Raw genomic sequence first — 16,185 nt, forward strand, 5'->3', positions numbered from 1 at the left:
CTCATTTCATAGATCGAATACGAGCTTTTAAAATGAAATTGACACTTTGGGTGAGTCAGCTGGAAACAGGAAACCTAGCTCATTTTCCTAAATTATCATCCATGCAAGATGTTCACAAAGACTGTGAACGTTATTCACATAGTTTAGTTGATCAGCGCTTTCAAGATCTGGCAGCACTAGACAGTGATTTTGATCTGTTCTCTCCACATTCAGCGAATATTTAAAAGATTCGTCCTGAGCTGCAGCAAGAAATTATTGACCTCCAGTGTGACAGAGAATACAGAGACAAATTTCAGAACAAGAAAAACATTTTGGAATTCTACAGACACTTCCCTCAGGATAGATTTCCTCGTTTGCACAAACTGGCGGCTACAATAATATCAATGTTCGGTTCCACGTATGTTTGTGAACAACTGTTCTCTGCAATGAAATGTAACAAGACGCGCCTGAGAAACGCATTGTCTGATCGAAAGTAAAACTGCACGCTGCGCCTAAAATGCACAAGCACAATTTCTCCGAACATAGACGCAATTGTAAAGGGCAAAAAGTACAAGATAACCGAGAATCCCACACTTCAGTGACACCTTTTATTGTGTAACAGTTCACAAATTAATGCCAATGTAGAGGCATGCACTAAGCTAATAAAATTATGTGGCATGTGTACATTCTCCTTTATTTGTTTCATTTGTCGCAGTAATAATTCGTGAGTGATATCCCTTCAGGTGGCCGCGGATTTACATTGACTGGCGGCAGCTGTTGTGTGCCCCACGTGACTCTCCCCACTCTCCGCTCTGGTCCGGTAGTGGGGGTAGCGTGCTCGCGCTGCTCCGTGCTCGCGCCTTGCTGCTCACAGCTTGCTCCGCGAGCACGTATGTTGTGAAGCCCTGTCCTACATTATACGCCGAGGTCACATGGGATGCCTCCTGATATTGTGTTCGACCTTCTTTTACCGGCATAGTGCAACATGGACATTTTGGAGGTGACCTGCAGAAATATTGAACTACGTTACCTCTATAACCGTCAAAAATTGCGAAAGTGTCGGCGGAGCAGGAGTTTTTGCACGAACTAACCTCACGGTTATATCCAATACATGTTCAATGGGATTCATGTCGGGGGGATCAGAGTGGGCAAACCATTCGCTCGAATTGTCTAGAACATGGGCGGGCAAACGTTGCACGCGGCTCATGAGCGCACAGCGCTGCATGTGTGCTGCTCGCGTGCAATCGTCGACAGGGGCAGTGGCGACAGCCAGCAGGTTGCGGCAGTGTAGTACCAGGCTAAGATGCGGACGTTGAAGCGAAGCGACCACTACGTAGTGAACGTTGTATTTCAATAACCGGAAAATGTAGAGTGAATCAAGGAAACTGAGAATTGGAGATTTGCTATCTTTTAAAAAGGAATGGGAGAATCATTTTTTTCTCTGTGCAAAAACGTGAAAATTGGAAATGTATAATATGTGACAGTATTCTGGCTGGTCAGCGGAAGTTTAATATTGAACGCCATTATAATAAATTTCAGTATGTTGCCGTTCTTGGTGCAATAAAAGAGGAATTTCTCAAGCGATTTGGGGATATATCTTACTTACCCCAAGGTTTTGAATAGTTCTCGAGATAATCTGCTGTTTCTATAGATGATATTCATCCCAGTTTGCAAATGGAATTAATAGATCTACAGCGTAATTCTCGTGTGAGAGACAAGTTCCTTTTGGCAAGACGTGTAATAGATTTTTATCACGACTTTCCACAGCAAGAGTTTCCTCGTCTCCATCGAGAAGCCATGAAGATAATGTCAATGTTTGGCTCGACGTACGTTTGTGAGAGATTTTTTTCTGTTATGAAAGTCTCGGTTAAGAGCAAACATCAGTAATGAAAATTTACGTATCTGTTTGCGTTTGTCTGTATGTAGAAATTTTGTTGCAGACATTAAACGTGTTGTAAACTCCACCTGTGATAATTAAATAAAACGTATCGTAGGTAGTAGGTACTCTTTCAAACCACGATTACTTTCAAGCACTCCTACTAACCTTATTCCTTCATTCAATAAAGCAGGCCAGGAAACAAGACGCATTACAAAGGAAGAAGCGGCGAGAAGGTATGGTGGGGAGGGGAGAGAAGCGGGTAGCCAGCTGGCCCGTGTGTGCGCGCAGAACACCTGTTAACTGCACACGTGCATGTGCACCGCACACGTGCTGAATTCCTGCCCGCCCCTGGTCTAGAATGTACTTCAAACCAATCACTGACAATTGCGGCCCGGTGATATGGCGCGTTGAAACCCCAAAAATACCATCATTATTTGACAGAATGAAGCCCGTGAATGGCTCCAAACAGTTCAAATGGCTCTGAGCACTATGGGACTTAACATCTGAGGTCGTCAGTCCCCTAGAGCTTAGAACTACTTAAACCTACCTAACCTAAGGACATCACACACATCCATGCCCGAGGCAGGATTCGAACCTGCGACCGTAGCGGTCGCGCGGTGCCAGACTGAAGCGCCTAGAACCGCTCGGTCACACAGGCCGGCCATGACATTGCATTTCAATCATGCATTCACACCTCTACACTGCATAAACACAAGATTTAAAGTTATACTATTTACTGTGCTTCCTGGAGTTGGAATTTTGATGGTCAGCGGCCTATTTTCAAAGCTTATGAACTGTCTATATCTGTAAAACCTAGTATCGCAAACCGGTTTTATTTTTCACTTTGATCGTTATGCGTGTCCACATACCGATCCTGCACTGCCAAACAAAGCAAATAAATAATTGGGAAAAAACTGCTCGTTTTGCGCAGAGCACAGCTTTGTATAAAAACATAATCCCGATAACGCATTCTGCAATTTTCTCTCGTATAATTAATGAAAAAATTGTCACAATTAGAGACAATAAGGCCTCAATTAATAGCAGATAGCATCGGAACTTCCCACAGCTTTGATTTGTACTTAACTGTGGCGATAAAACACATTTTCGAGCTTTACGCTTCACAATTAGTAATCCTGAAGTCAGTGGTGGCTCGTGACCAAATAAGATGGTGGTGCACTTTGCTCACGAAGGAAAACATCAACAAGAGAGAGAAAATCAGTACACTGCTCATGATTTTGTAATGCCTGATAGCCGGCCGAAGTGGCCGTGCGGTTAAAGGCGCTGCAGTCTGGAACCGCAAGACCGCTACGGTCGCAGGTTCGAATCCTGCCTCGGGCATGGATGTTTGTGATGTCCTTAGGTTAGTTAGGTTTAACTAGTTCTAAGTTCTAGGGGACTAATGACCTCAGCAGTTGAGTCCCATAGTGCTCAGAGCCATTTGAACCAATGCCTGATACAAACAGACCGCCCGCTCGTGTCACTCCTGCATCTACCCATAATAAAACCAAAAGGTGTACACAGAAAAAAGTATTACTTTTGCAGAATAAAAGGAATTAAAATCAACTGCAGCTCTATGTACTCAAAAAGTGGTAGGCATGCCTTACTAACCTTTTTCAGCAGGACTGATGTTGGATTTTATCTCTGAATTTGGATGTGGTGGTGATCACTTGTACAGGAACTCTATTCTTCTTTCCTTCATATTTGCAAATCTTTCAGTCACTCTTTGATTGAAGTCTGCAATTCCTAAAACGAGGTCTTGTTCTATAGAGAGCATCACGAATGCCGGTAGCCTTTCTTGGTCCATAGTATTCCGCAAGAAGATTTTGATGAGTTTCAGCGAATAAAAACAAGATTCTGCTTCTTATGTGGTCATTGTAATTGTAATTATCGCTTTCAGGAGGTCCACATATTCGCTCAATGTATCGCAAAGATTATTATCTGTTATGTAATCCAGAAAGCTCATAGCTCCACACATGCTTTTGAACTCCTCTCTTCCATAAATAACAGAGAGTTCCGTTTGAAGTTTCTTTGCTGCCAAAAAAGAGTAGCATTCAATAGCAGCTCTGAAAGAAGTTTCTGGAAAACTGGAAGAGTAAGTAGCAAATTACTCTGGTAGAAAGAGAGAGGCTGCAACTAGGTGTCTAGGGAACTTGAATCTTTCTTTTGCCTCGTAACTTATGACATCACATACTTCCTCTGCTTCACGCAGTAGACTACACGTCTCTGCGCCATCTTCCATTCTCCCTCTTTTATGGTACTCATATAAACCTGTTGAATTCTCACTCACTCCTTCCCTAATGTTCGCAATTTCACGCTCAAAAGCTGTCAGCTGATTTTGTGCGTAAGTTGGGTCAATATCCTTTTTTTGCAGTTAGTTATACAAACTAAACACATGGATCATGATTTTATGAAAAAATGAAAGTAAAAAAATGAACTTTTTGTCCTTCAAAATTGTTACTAAGCCGCAGGCTTGCAGGATCGTGTTCTCATTACACAGTTTTTCCCCCTTGCTCATATTATTCATGCACGTGATATCTTCCCTATATTCGAAAACGGTATTGACGCTCCTTGACTGAAAATTCCAACGAGTAGGCACTGAACGCACCAGTCGTTTTCGTACTATTTCGTCGCGAACTGCTGTTCTTTGAGGACATGCTGTAAAGAAGCTGCAAAGTCCCTGAAGTTTAGTGAAGAATATTCGCACATTTTTATTAATGGAAGCGGCTTTGAGCTTAATGAGATTCAACTGGTGGGCATAACAATGAACGTATGAAGCATTGGGAAACTTTTCCTTAACAGGAGCCTGCACACCACGTGACGAACCACTCATGACTGCTGGACCATCATATGTTTGCGCTATTAGCTTATTTGGACAATTCCCCAAGTGATTATTTATCTGTTCGATGATGGACGTTGACAAAGACTGGGCATCATGCTTTCTGATGCTATGAAGTCGCAAAATCTTTCAACTGTTTTTCCGTTAATGATGTACCTATACAGGGTGAGTCACCTAACGTTACCGCTTGGATATATTTCGTAAACCACACCAAATACTGACGAACCGATTCCACAGACCGAACGTGAGGAGAGGGGCTAGTGTAATTGTTTAATACAAACCATACAAAAATGCACGGAAGTATGTTTAACACAAACCTACGTTTTTTTTTAAATGGAACCATGTTAGTTTTGTTAGCACATCTGAACATATAAGCAAATACGTAATCAGTACCGTTTGTTGCATTCTAAAATGTTAATTACATCCGGAGATATTGTAACCTAAAGTTGACGCTTGAAACCTCCGACGTTCACTTGCGTGTTGTAACAAAGCCGGCCGCGGTGGTCTAGCTGTTCTAGGCGCGCAGTCCGGAACCGCGCGACTGCTACGGTCGCAGGTACGAATCCTGCCTCGGGCAAAGATGTGTGTGATGTCCTTAGGTTAGTTAGGTTTAAGTAGCTCTAAGTTCTAGGGGACTGATGACCACAGATGTTAAGTCCCATAGTGCTCAGAGCCATTTGAACCATTTTTTTGTTGTAACAAACACGGGCCACGGTCGGCGAGCAGCATCTGCAGGGACATGTTTACGACGACGACCGTATTTACGAGTGTGGCTGTAGTGCACTGTTATGGTTTGGTCTAGCTGTCGCAGTGTCCGCATGTAGCGCTTGCTGCTATTGTTACTCTGTATTCGCCTCCGCACGCAGACCAACTGTAGTACACCGTGTTACCAGACGTCTGTGATAGTGTAGTGTTGTAGGAACTGTGACTGTAGTGACTTGGCAAGACAGCCAAGCCACTCGGAGGTAGCCGAAAGGCACGCGTTTAAGCTCACGCAGACTGGCGTGAGGTCTGGAACAGGACAATGTCTTGAGAATTGCAAATAAAGTACGAAGATCTTGGAATACTTAACTTTAATCCATAATTGGAGAACATCGCTCTTGTTGATACATTAATAACAATCTCAATATAAACTGGTAATGGCGCCTTGCTAGGTCGTAGCAAATGACGTAGCTGAAGGCTATGCTAACTATCGTCCCGGCAAATGAGAGCGTATTTGTCAGTGAACCTTTCCTAGCAAAGTAGGCTGTACAACTGGGGCGAGTGCTAGGACGTCTCTCTAGACCTGCCGTGTGGCGGCGCTCGGTCTGCAATCACTGACAGTGGCGACACGCGGGTCCGACGTATACTAATGGACCGCGGCCGATTTAAAGGCTACCACCTAGCAAGTGTGGTGTCTGGCGGTGACACCACATTCCTCCCCCGCAAATCGGCGTACGGTTGTGTTATAAGGCTTCCGCCCGCCGTGGGGAGGACCCCATGTTGACGTATGCGACGAGGTGGGGAGCCTAACAACAGGCGAGGCTGTGCCACCCGCACCCTGCCATTCGGTCCGAGGGGAGCTAGGAAACGCCTGAAAACCTAGTCCAGGGTGCACGCCAACATGCGGTGTATGCGCCCGCAGAGAGACAGGAGGGGCCGAAGGGTCGACCTCCATCGCGTCGGGGTACCCGACGGACGAAGACGACAGCTGGTCCGGAGCGGGCAAGAGGTCCATGTCAGAGGACAGCTGGTCACGGGAAGCGATCGGCGGCGCGTGACCCAGGGAGGCGCTTGGCGGCTGCAGCGAAGCGTCCACTGCGGGCGGCGCCGGCGGGAGAACAGGCGGCGGCGGCTGCGGCGCGTCGCCATGGGGCAAAATGAAAGGCAGCGTCGGGAACACCTGGGGATGAGGCGAGCCAGTAGCTGGGTCCCCAGGGGCGCTGACCGGACGGCACCGTCGCTGAAAGCAGACGGGGAGCCGCAGAACCCGTGCGACGACAGAGGCGCAGCTGATTGAGATGCCGACGCACCTCACCAGAGGCCACGAAAACCAGATACACAGCGCGGCCGAGGCAGCGAAGAATGCGCCCTACGAGCCAACGCCGTGAACCGCGATAGTTGCGATAGTATACAACGTCGCCTGGAGCAAAAGCAGGTGGCTGCCGCAGCACAGGAACCTGATGCGGTGGATGTAGCAAAGACATCAAGGTTCGAAGAGGACGACTGTGCAACAACTCAGCTGGCGAGTGACCATCTCGGGGCTGAGAGCGATACAAGAAGAGCAATAACGCGTCCTCCCGAGAATGCGACTCTTTCAACTTCAACATCTGTGACTTGAAAGTCCTGACCAAACGTTCAGCGGCACCGTTTGACTGAGGCGAAAACGGCGCGGACGTCAGATGTTGAAAACCATTGGCCTTGCAGAATGACTGAAATTCTGCGGACATGAATTGTGGGCCATTGTCGGAAACAATAGTCTGTGGAAGACCTTCAATACAAAAGATAGCGGATAACGCTTGGATGGTAGCAGATGATGTCATGGAAGACTTCCGGACAACAAAAGGAAAATTACTGAATGAATCTACTACAACCAACCACCGAGAATTCCAGAATGGACCAGCAAAATCGATGTGTAAGCGTTGCCAAGGGGAAGTGGCTTTCGGCCATGAAAAGAATTTCCGCGGTGGTGCGGTGTGTTGTTCGGCACACGCCATGCAAGAAGAGCACATATTCGTAATCGCAGCATCGATTCCGAACCAAGTACAGTGCCGACGACCAAGTTGTTTCGTTCGCACTATACCCCAATGTCCTTGGTGGGGAAGCCGTAAGACAGAGGACTGTAATGAACGTGGGACCACGACCCTGGACTGATCATTATCCGAACGCAACAGCAAAACACCACGTCGAAAAAAAGTCTCTCCTTGTGAGCAAAAAATCGGCGAACCAACGGATCCTCGATCCGTGACTTTGACAAGGGCCATTGCGTAGCAACAAAACGCAAAGCGGTTGCAAGGACAGGGTCAGCAGCTGTGGCTGTAGCTACACGACGCAAATCAATCAGAAACGATTCGACCACGTCATCGGTTTCCGCATCAATGAACATGCAAGCAAATTCGGAAGAATCGAACGCTCCATCCGCAGCAACAGGCAAACGGGACAACGCATCGGCGTTTCCGTGCTTAGCAGTGGACCGATACAAGATACCGTAGCGGTACTGCGAGAGGAAAATAGACCAGCAAATGAATTTCTGCGCTGTACGTGGAGGTACAGGCTTGTTCGGATGAAAAAGCGATGTCAAAGGTTTATGGTCTGTGATGATGGTAAAGCGACGACCATACAAGAAATCATGAAACTTTGTAACACCAAAGACGAGAGCCAAAGCTTCTTTCTCTATCTGGGAATAATTTCTTTGCGCAGACGAGAGCAATTAGGACGCAAAGGCAATAGGGCGATCATGTGATCCATCTTTGTGCGCAAGCACAGCACCGATCCCGAAATCCGATGCATCGACCATCAACAAAAGGGGATTCTGGGGATCGAATGTCGTAAGGCAAGTATTAGAAAGCAACGCCGATTTCAACTGGCGAAAGGCGCGTTCGCATTCCGTCGTCCAGACGAACGGAACACCTTTACGGCGTAAGCGATGAAGCGGAGCTGAAATGGAAGAGGCGTGGCGCACATATCTGTTATAGTAATTTATTTTTCCCAGCACACTCTGTAGCTGCTTCAAATTCTGCGGCGAAGGCAAGTCTTGTATGGCACGGAGGTGCTCGGGACTGGGATGTATGCCTTGGGCATTGATTACATGTCCCAGATAGGGTAAGTCACGAGCAAAAAACACACATTTGTCCTTCTGCAAGCGAAGACCATTTTGTCGCAAGACCTGAAATAATGTTCGGAGATTGGTTATATGTTCTTCTTCCATCTTTCCGGAGATCACAATATCGTCCAGATAGTTTGCTGCAGTAGGGACCGAGGCACAAACAGTTTGCAGATATTGCTGAAACAATGCAGGGGCGGATGCACACCCGAATGGCAGTCTTTTGAATCGCTACAAACCAAGATGCGTGTTAACCACCAAGACGCGCTGGGATTCTTCGTCCACCGGTATTTGCAAGTACGCATCTGCGAGGTCCAACTTCGAAAAATATTTACCCGGGCACAGTTTGTCAAAAAGGTCTTCCGGGCGCGGTAAAGGAAAAGTTGCAATCACTAGTTGTGGATTCACTGTTGCCTTGAAGTCCACACAAAGTCTCAAATTTTCCGGAAGGTTTTGGCAAAATTACTAAGGGTGATGCCCAGAGAGAAGCCTGCACACGTTCAATCACACCTTGTGATTCCAAATCGTTTAACGTTCTTGCGACCTCATCACACAATGCGTGGGGAACATTGCGCGCTCTGAAAAATTTCGGTTGCGCGTTTACTTTCAGTTCCAAATGTGCTTTATAGTTCTTAGCGCAACCAAGGCCCGGTGCAAAAACGTCTGCAAATTCTTCACATAGACGAGAAACACTGTCTGAAGGCACAGTCTGGCTCACTGAGAGGACCTGATTGACTATAGACAAGTTAAACAACTGAAATAAATCTAAACCAAACAAGTTCACTGCAGAAGAAGAATGAAGGACGTAAAAAGACACAAGTTTTGTTTGTCCCTTGTATGTTGCAAGAAGGCTGCACTGTCCTAACACAGGGATATCCTCACCGGAATAGCTATTTAACTTAACATTTGCGGCACGCAACGGAGGTGTGCCCAGTTGTTTGTACGCGGCTTTATTGATCAGTGAAACTGCAGCTCCGGTATCAAGCTGGAATGGGATCACGTTGCCATGAATGTCCAGATCTACAAAAAGTTTATTGTCCTGCTGACGACATGAGCGACTGTCTCGTGCAATGTGAACAGACACTGGTACAGAAGCACTTGCGACTGGACACAATGTCCGGCGATGTCGACGCACACTATTTGTGGGACGAACACAGTCAGTGTTAGAGAGAGTGGCACTGGGCGGAGTGGATTGAACTACATGAATGGTAATGGGCGAAGGTTCACGAGCCTGAGTATTCTTGGTTCGATTCCGATTCCAGCGTGAAGCAATGGGCCTGGAATGGTTGTGAGTGTCCGATCTGAGCTTTTTCTGGCAAACACTTTGAACATGGCCTTTTTTATTACAGAAAAAGCAAATAGCTTGGCGTGACGGGCAATTCTCACGCGAATGTCTAGTAGCACACCGCAGGCCTGACTTTAGCACTGCAGTTGCTTGCTTGCGCGGCACACGTAGCGGAGAGCTTGGCGGCAGCTGTGCGGATGGGCGCGAGGGCTGTTTACTGTTCTGTGCAGCGCGCCCGGCGGCGGGCCGGTTAATGTGACACACAGCTGGCGAAGTTTCAAATGATTCGAAGTTTCAAACGATTCCTGAACAAAGTCAAGTGTGTCCTGCCGATCGAATATGTCTATCACTTGTTGAAGGGAGGGATTGACTAGTTTCAAAATCTGTTCCCTTATATGAACATCAGAAACGTTCTGTGCAGTTGCATCACGTACCATAGTATCTGAATAAGGGAGTCCACATTCACACGCAAAAGTACAATCCCTAGTAAGGCCTTGCAAAGTTACAACCCACTCCCGATTAGTTTGATCGGCCGTACATTTTGTACGAAAGGATGTATACCTTTTTGCAACGACATTGACTGATTCTTTGAAATATGCATCTAATGCTGACAAAATTTCTTCGTAGGACAGAGTTGCTACATCGCGTCGGGGAGACAATTTCACTATCACACGGTACGTGGCCACTCCGACGCATGCCAACAAAAAAGGCTGCTGCTCGTTACCTTGAATTCTGTAGGCGGCGAGATGGAATCCAAATTGGCGTGACCACTCCGTCCAGCTACCCAGTGCAGCATCAAAAGGACGAAAAGGTGGTGCAACTGCGTGTTGTGGCTGCGGTATCGGTGGAGCGGCGGCGGCCGCACCGTTTCGCATTGCACGTTGACCCTGGACGAGCTGTCCAAGGGCATCCAATAAGGCCGTCTGCTGATTCTGCAAGCGATAAAATTCGGACAGTACATCTGGAGATTGTGGCGAAGCCATGACGCAAGTAATTTAAGCAACTATAAAGAAGAAGATCGTTTTTACAATCGTCGCCAAACTGTAGTGACTTGGCAAGACAGCCAAGCCACTCGGAGGTAGCCGAAAGGCACGCGTTTAATCTCACGCAGACTGGCGTGAGGTTTGGAACAGGACAATGTCTTGAGAATTGCAAATAAAGTACGAAGATCTTGGAATACTTAACTTTAATCCATAATTGGAGAACATCGCTCTTGTTGATACATTAATAACAATCTCAATATAAACTGGTAATGGCGCCTTGCTAGGTCGTAGCAAATGACGTAGATGAAGGCTATGCTAACTATCGTCCCGGCAAATGAGAACGTATTTGTCAGTGAACCTTTCCTATCAAAGTCGGCTGTACAACTGGGGCGAGTGCTAGGACGTCTCTCTAGACCTGCCGTGTGGCGGCGCTCGGTCTGCAATCACTGACAGTGGCGACACGCGGGTCCGACGTATACTAATGGACCGCGGCCGATTTAAAGGCTACCACCTAGCAAGTGTGGTGTCTGGCGGTGACACCACAGTGACCATGGTGTATTCGAACTCTGAAAAGGCGGAGATGATATTCATCTATGGTGAGTGTCGACGAAATACAGCTGAAGCCTGCAGGGTTATGTAGAACGGTACCCGGACAAAGAGCATCAAACGTGCCGCACATTGCAAAACATCTACCGCCAACTGTATGCAACAGGTATGGTCGTAGCACGCAAACGGGTCCGTAACAGGCCCATCACAGGAGAAGCGGGTGCAGTTGGTGTGTTAGCTGCTGTTGCCATGAACCCACACATGAGTGCACGGGACATTGCGAGAGCCAGTGGACTGAGTCAAAGTAGTGTCATGCGCATACTGCATCGTCACCGCTTTCACCCGTTTCATGTGCCGCTACATCAGCAATTACATGGTGATGACTTTAATCATCGAGTGCAATTCTGTCAATGGGCATTAACAGAGAATGCGTTGCAGTTCTACCTGTTTACCGATGAAGCGGGTTTCACAAACCACGGGGCAGTGAATCTACGGAACATGCATTACTGGTCCGTGGACAATCCTCGCTGGCTCAGACAGGTAGAGCGACAGCGACCGTAGACTGTAAATGTATGGTGCGGAATCATTGGCGGCCACCTCATTGGTCCTCACTTCATTGCAGGGGCCCAAGCAGCTGCAACATACATCGCGTTTCTACAGAATGATCTGTCAACGTTGCTCGAAAATGTCCCACTGGAAACGCGTCGACGTATGTGGTATCAGCATGATGGTGCACCTGCACATTCCGCAATTAACACTAGGCTGACCCTTGACAGGATGTTCGACGGGCGTTTCATAGGACGTGGAGGACGCATAAATTGGCCAGCTCGTTCTCCTGATCTTACACCTCTGGACTTCTTTCTGTGGGGTACGTTAAAGGAGGATGTGTACCGTGATGTGCCTACAACCCCAGAGGATATGAAACAACGTATTGCGGCAGCCTGCGGCGACATTACACCAGATGTACTGCGGCGTGTACGACGTTCATTACGCCAGAGATTGCAATTGTGTGCAGCAAATGATGGGCACCACATTGAACATCTATTGGCCTTACATGTCGGGACACACTATTTCACTCCGTAATTGAAAACGGAAACCACGTGTGTACGTGTACCTCACCCCTCATGTGGTGCGTCAGTGAAAAAGACCAATAAAAAGGTGTTAGCATGTGGACGTAATGTGCTCTTCCAGTCTCTTCTGTACCTAAGATCCATCACCGTTCCCTTTGGATCCCTACGTAATTCGGTGCTCTCCGATACACACGATCGAACAGCGGAGGAGTGGTACTCAAGCGTCAAATTTAGGTTACAATATCTTCGGATGTAATTAACATTTTACAATGCAACAAACGGCACTGATTACGTATTTGTTTATATGTTCAGATGTGCTAACAAAACTAACGGGGTTCCATCTAAAAAACGTAGGTTTGTGTTAAAAAACATACTTCCGTGCATTTTTTTATGGTTTGTATTAACTAATTACACTAGCCCTTCTCCTCACGTTCGGTCTGTGGAATCGATTCGTCAATATTTGATGTGGTTTACGAAATATATCCAGCGGTAATGTTAGGTGATTCACCCTATATACTATAACCATCTGGAAAACACAGGCTAGGTTACTGCTTTCGTCAGCTATTATGGCCAAAAACTCAGAACCCTTAATTTACTTTCTAATTTCCTCTTTTCAGACTTGAAGCATGCACTGGAGGAGTTCATTCTGGATGTTTTTTGAGGTTCCTTTGAAAACTGTAGCTTTCTCTAAATGAGCTTTTAATACTGAGTCTAATTCTGCACTAAAATTAATCAGTTAACGAAAAACACCAGGATTGGAAGATGTTTCAGTCTCATAATGTTCTCTAAGGGCAAGTTAGAACGCACAACAGAAACTAATACAGTTAATAACTATATTCAGTATGTACCTATTATCGGCAACTTTTTGGTTGTGCAATGCCACGGACCTTCTGTATCCACTGTCTAATTTTGTAGCTATATTTACATTGCCTAGACTTTCCATATTCAAAACGTTATTTACATGGACTGAAGAAAGTTCGTGTTTTCTAATTTTATCATGGAGGTGTTGAATGTCACAGACTCCGTGTTTAGGCCATGAAAGATCTCCTCCAAATAATAAACAACGAAAACAAAATAAGGCATTTTTCATGCCACAGCCACACAGCCATTCATGTTTGTTGTACAATTCAGAGTTAAATTTCCTTTTGAATTGGCGACATTTCGTTTTAACGGTCTGCGAAATTGTTAAAGCAGGAGTCGGCCTAAATAGCCACTTGATTTCTAATTTTTCTTCAAACTTCCGTGAACTGAAGGGTTCAGAGAGCAATGATATTACCTGATTCATTGTTTCACGTATTCACTTGTCACTTGAGTCTCAAAATTCACTGTAGCACACGCTAAAATAACCAACACAATGCACAGGAAACAGTTAGTTCGCTCGCAGCTACACCTGAACTGGTAAGGTGGTGCCATGGGACGAGGCATCTACGGCAAGCACGAGTTGTTTGAGCTGGTTGTAGTGCTTAAGGCGAGGTTTACGAAGCAACCTGTTTTTCAGTCTTTGAAAAGCTTGGTCACAGTCTTTTTTCCCAATGGAACGGAACTTTTTTACGTCTGAGGCGGCTCAGAGGTGTGACAATATGTGCCACATTGGTAATGAACTTTATATAACTTCTTAGGAGATGGCAGCTTTCGAATTTCCTGCAAATGTTTTGTCTAAGGATGAGAGCCTTTGGCACTGATGATATGTCTGAAGTATTCAGTTATCTTTGACTTGGTGACCCTGTGAGGATGTACATTAGGTGAAACAGTAATATTTCATTTACCTTACCCTGCAAGGTGTATCCTTCACATACTTAATCTTTCAAATTTAATAACGAACCAGTATGTGTGTGGTTAGATACAGGTTATTCTGTCATTTTCATAAGTAGGGAGCGGCTTCAAACTGACCAGAGACCGTGTGGTGTAATGAGAGAATTTCGCAGTTGTTGGCATCTTCTTATGTTCTTCAGTCTTTTCCGTCAATGTTCAATATTTAATTTTTCAACGACGATTTACTTTAAAGTAAATTACACTTCCACGATTTAAAAGAAAATTATGAACATTTTGTCTTGTAGCCATTGCACCACACGTCTCACAGATTGTTTCTGACAAACAAAAGGAAATAAATTAGTATTGAGTAGTTTAATTTTCTGTAGCAGCTGCATCTGCTGATTTGTATTAACTCTGTATTACCGCAAAGTCTGTTCACATACGGATAGGAACTTTCGTACGTTCTTCAAAGTATGAGGAGCGCGAATTTTTCTCAGTCTATCAATTTCGTCTAAAATATTTCGCAGCTAATCTGCTTAGAAAGTAACTTGTTTGTAACTACCTTCTAGAAGCAATTGTTTAATCGTTGTGGCACTCATACTACGTGAAGGAAGGTTCTTCAGGACCACATCCCCATCTTAATTGCTTCCATGCCACTACATTTCGGTAATAGCATATGGAGCTTCACACCATATTGGATTCGGAAGGTCAGTAGGCTTTTCTATGTTGGCACGTGAATAATTCACAGTACACAGCTCGGTTTAGTACACATTAGTGTATCTCGAAGAAAGTGGAAAAGATTATCAATAGATTCAAAAGCTGGTCAGTAGAGAGGATATAGTTATATTGTTCTTCTCAGCGGCTAGACGTGTTACACAGTCTCTCTTGAAGTTAGAAATAACGATAACACGCTCAAGATCGAGACCTTACCTTCATAAGATTATTGTACCTTTTGGGAGAATCTTCCACAGCACATTACTTTTGATGCAAGATCTCAAATTCTTTGGAATTCTACATTGCAGTTCAGTGACAATGAGGCAGATGTATCGCTTTGTTCACAGAATTTATCGCTTCACCTACTGTGACAGGAACTTGCTGTTCCATGTCTCTTTCTCTCTTATAAATTCCATTTTAAATATGACACATTTGAAGAAAAATGGGTATCCTAACATAAGTTTCACGTCATTGGTCGACTTTTCACATTTTATGTAATATTTCTCAGATGGGAATTAGTATGCACGTATGCCTGTGTGTGTGCGTGCGTGTGTGTGTGTGTGTGTGTGTGTGTGTGTGTGTGTGTGTGTGTGTGTGCGAGCGCTTGTGGAGGGTGTAGTTAGATACACAACATTCGTTTTCCGTGTTATGCAGTATTAGTGAAACATTCACCACGAGAGCGCTTCAGCCAATAGCCGTTAATCCTGTGGGTGTTTGCTCTGGCTGATATTTCCATCAGTGCAGTAACTAGACTAGATCGTTCTCTACTGCACAAAACATAACTATTTTGTGGTGTTGGCCAGTAAAGAGTACCCCAGGGCAGTGAAGAGCGTGAAGTGTCAAGTTAACAATACTGCAGCGCGTCTGCTGGTGCAAAATTAGTCTGCGGGTTTCGCATTACAGCAGCGCACGCTGTTTGTCGTGTTAGCATGCAGGCTGCCTGACATACAGTTTATTATCTGTGTACCTAACTAGAAGATGATAATTTATGTTTGCAGTATCCAAGAAGATCTGTATCTGTGTCGGCCAACACATAAAAGGGTGAACGTCAAATTGTGAAACGCGAAATGGCAGTATTTCAAGCTATCACCTTTCTGTGAGGCTTAACAATATGCATTTGACAATATCGGCCCACATATCAGTATTGAGACGCAAATGAAGTATCTGCTGTGTTGCTAATTTGGTAGGTATAAACTTATGATAATTTTTGTGCGGAATTTGAGTTGGCAGTTCACATGGGACACTGAACATTATCCAAAGTACATTTCCAGTGGCTAATATGAATCTTTCAGAAACGCGTAATAAGTGGAATATAGAGATTTCTATCTAGGTCGAAGCG

Source organism: Schistocerca piceifrons, chromosome 5 (genome assembly GCF_021461385.2).
Source record: "Schistocerca piceifrons isolate TAMUIC-IGC-003096 chromosome 5, iqSchPice1.1, whole genome shotgun sequence".
Classification (NCBI taxonomy): Eukaryota; Metazoa; Arthropoda; class Insecta; order Orthoptera; family Acrididae; genus Schistocerca; species Schistocerca piceifrons.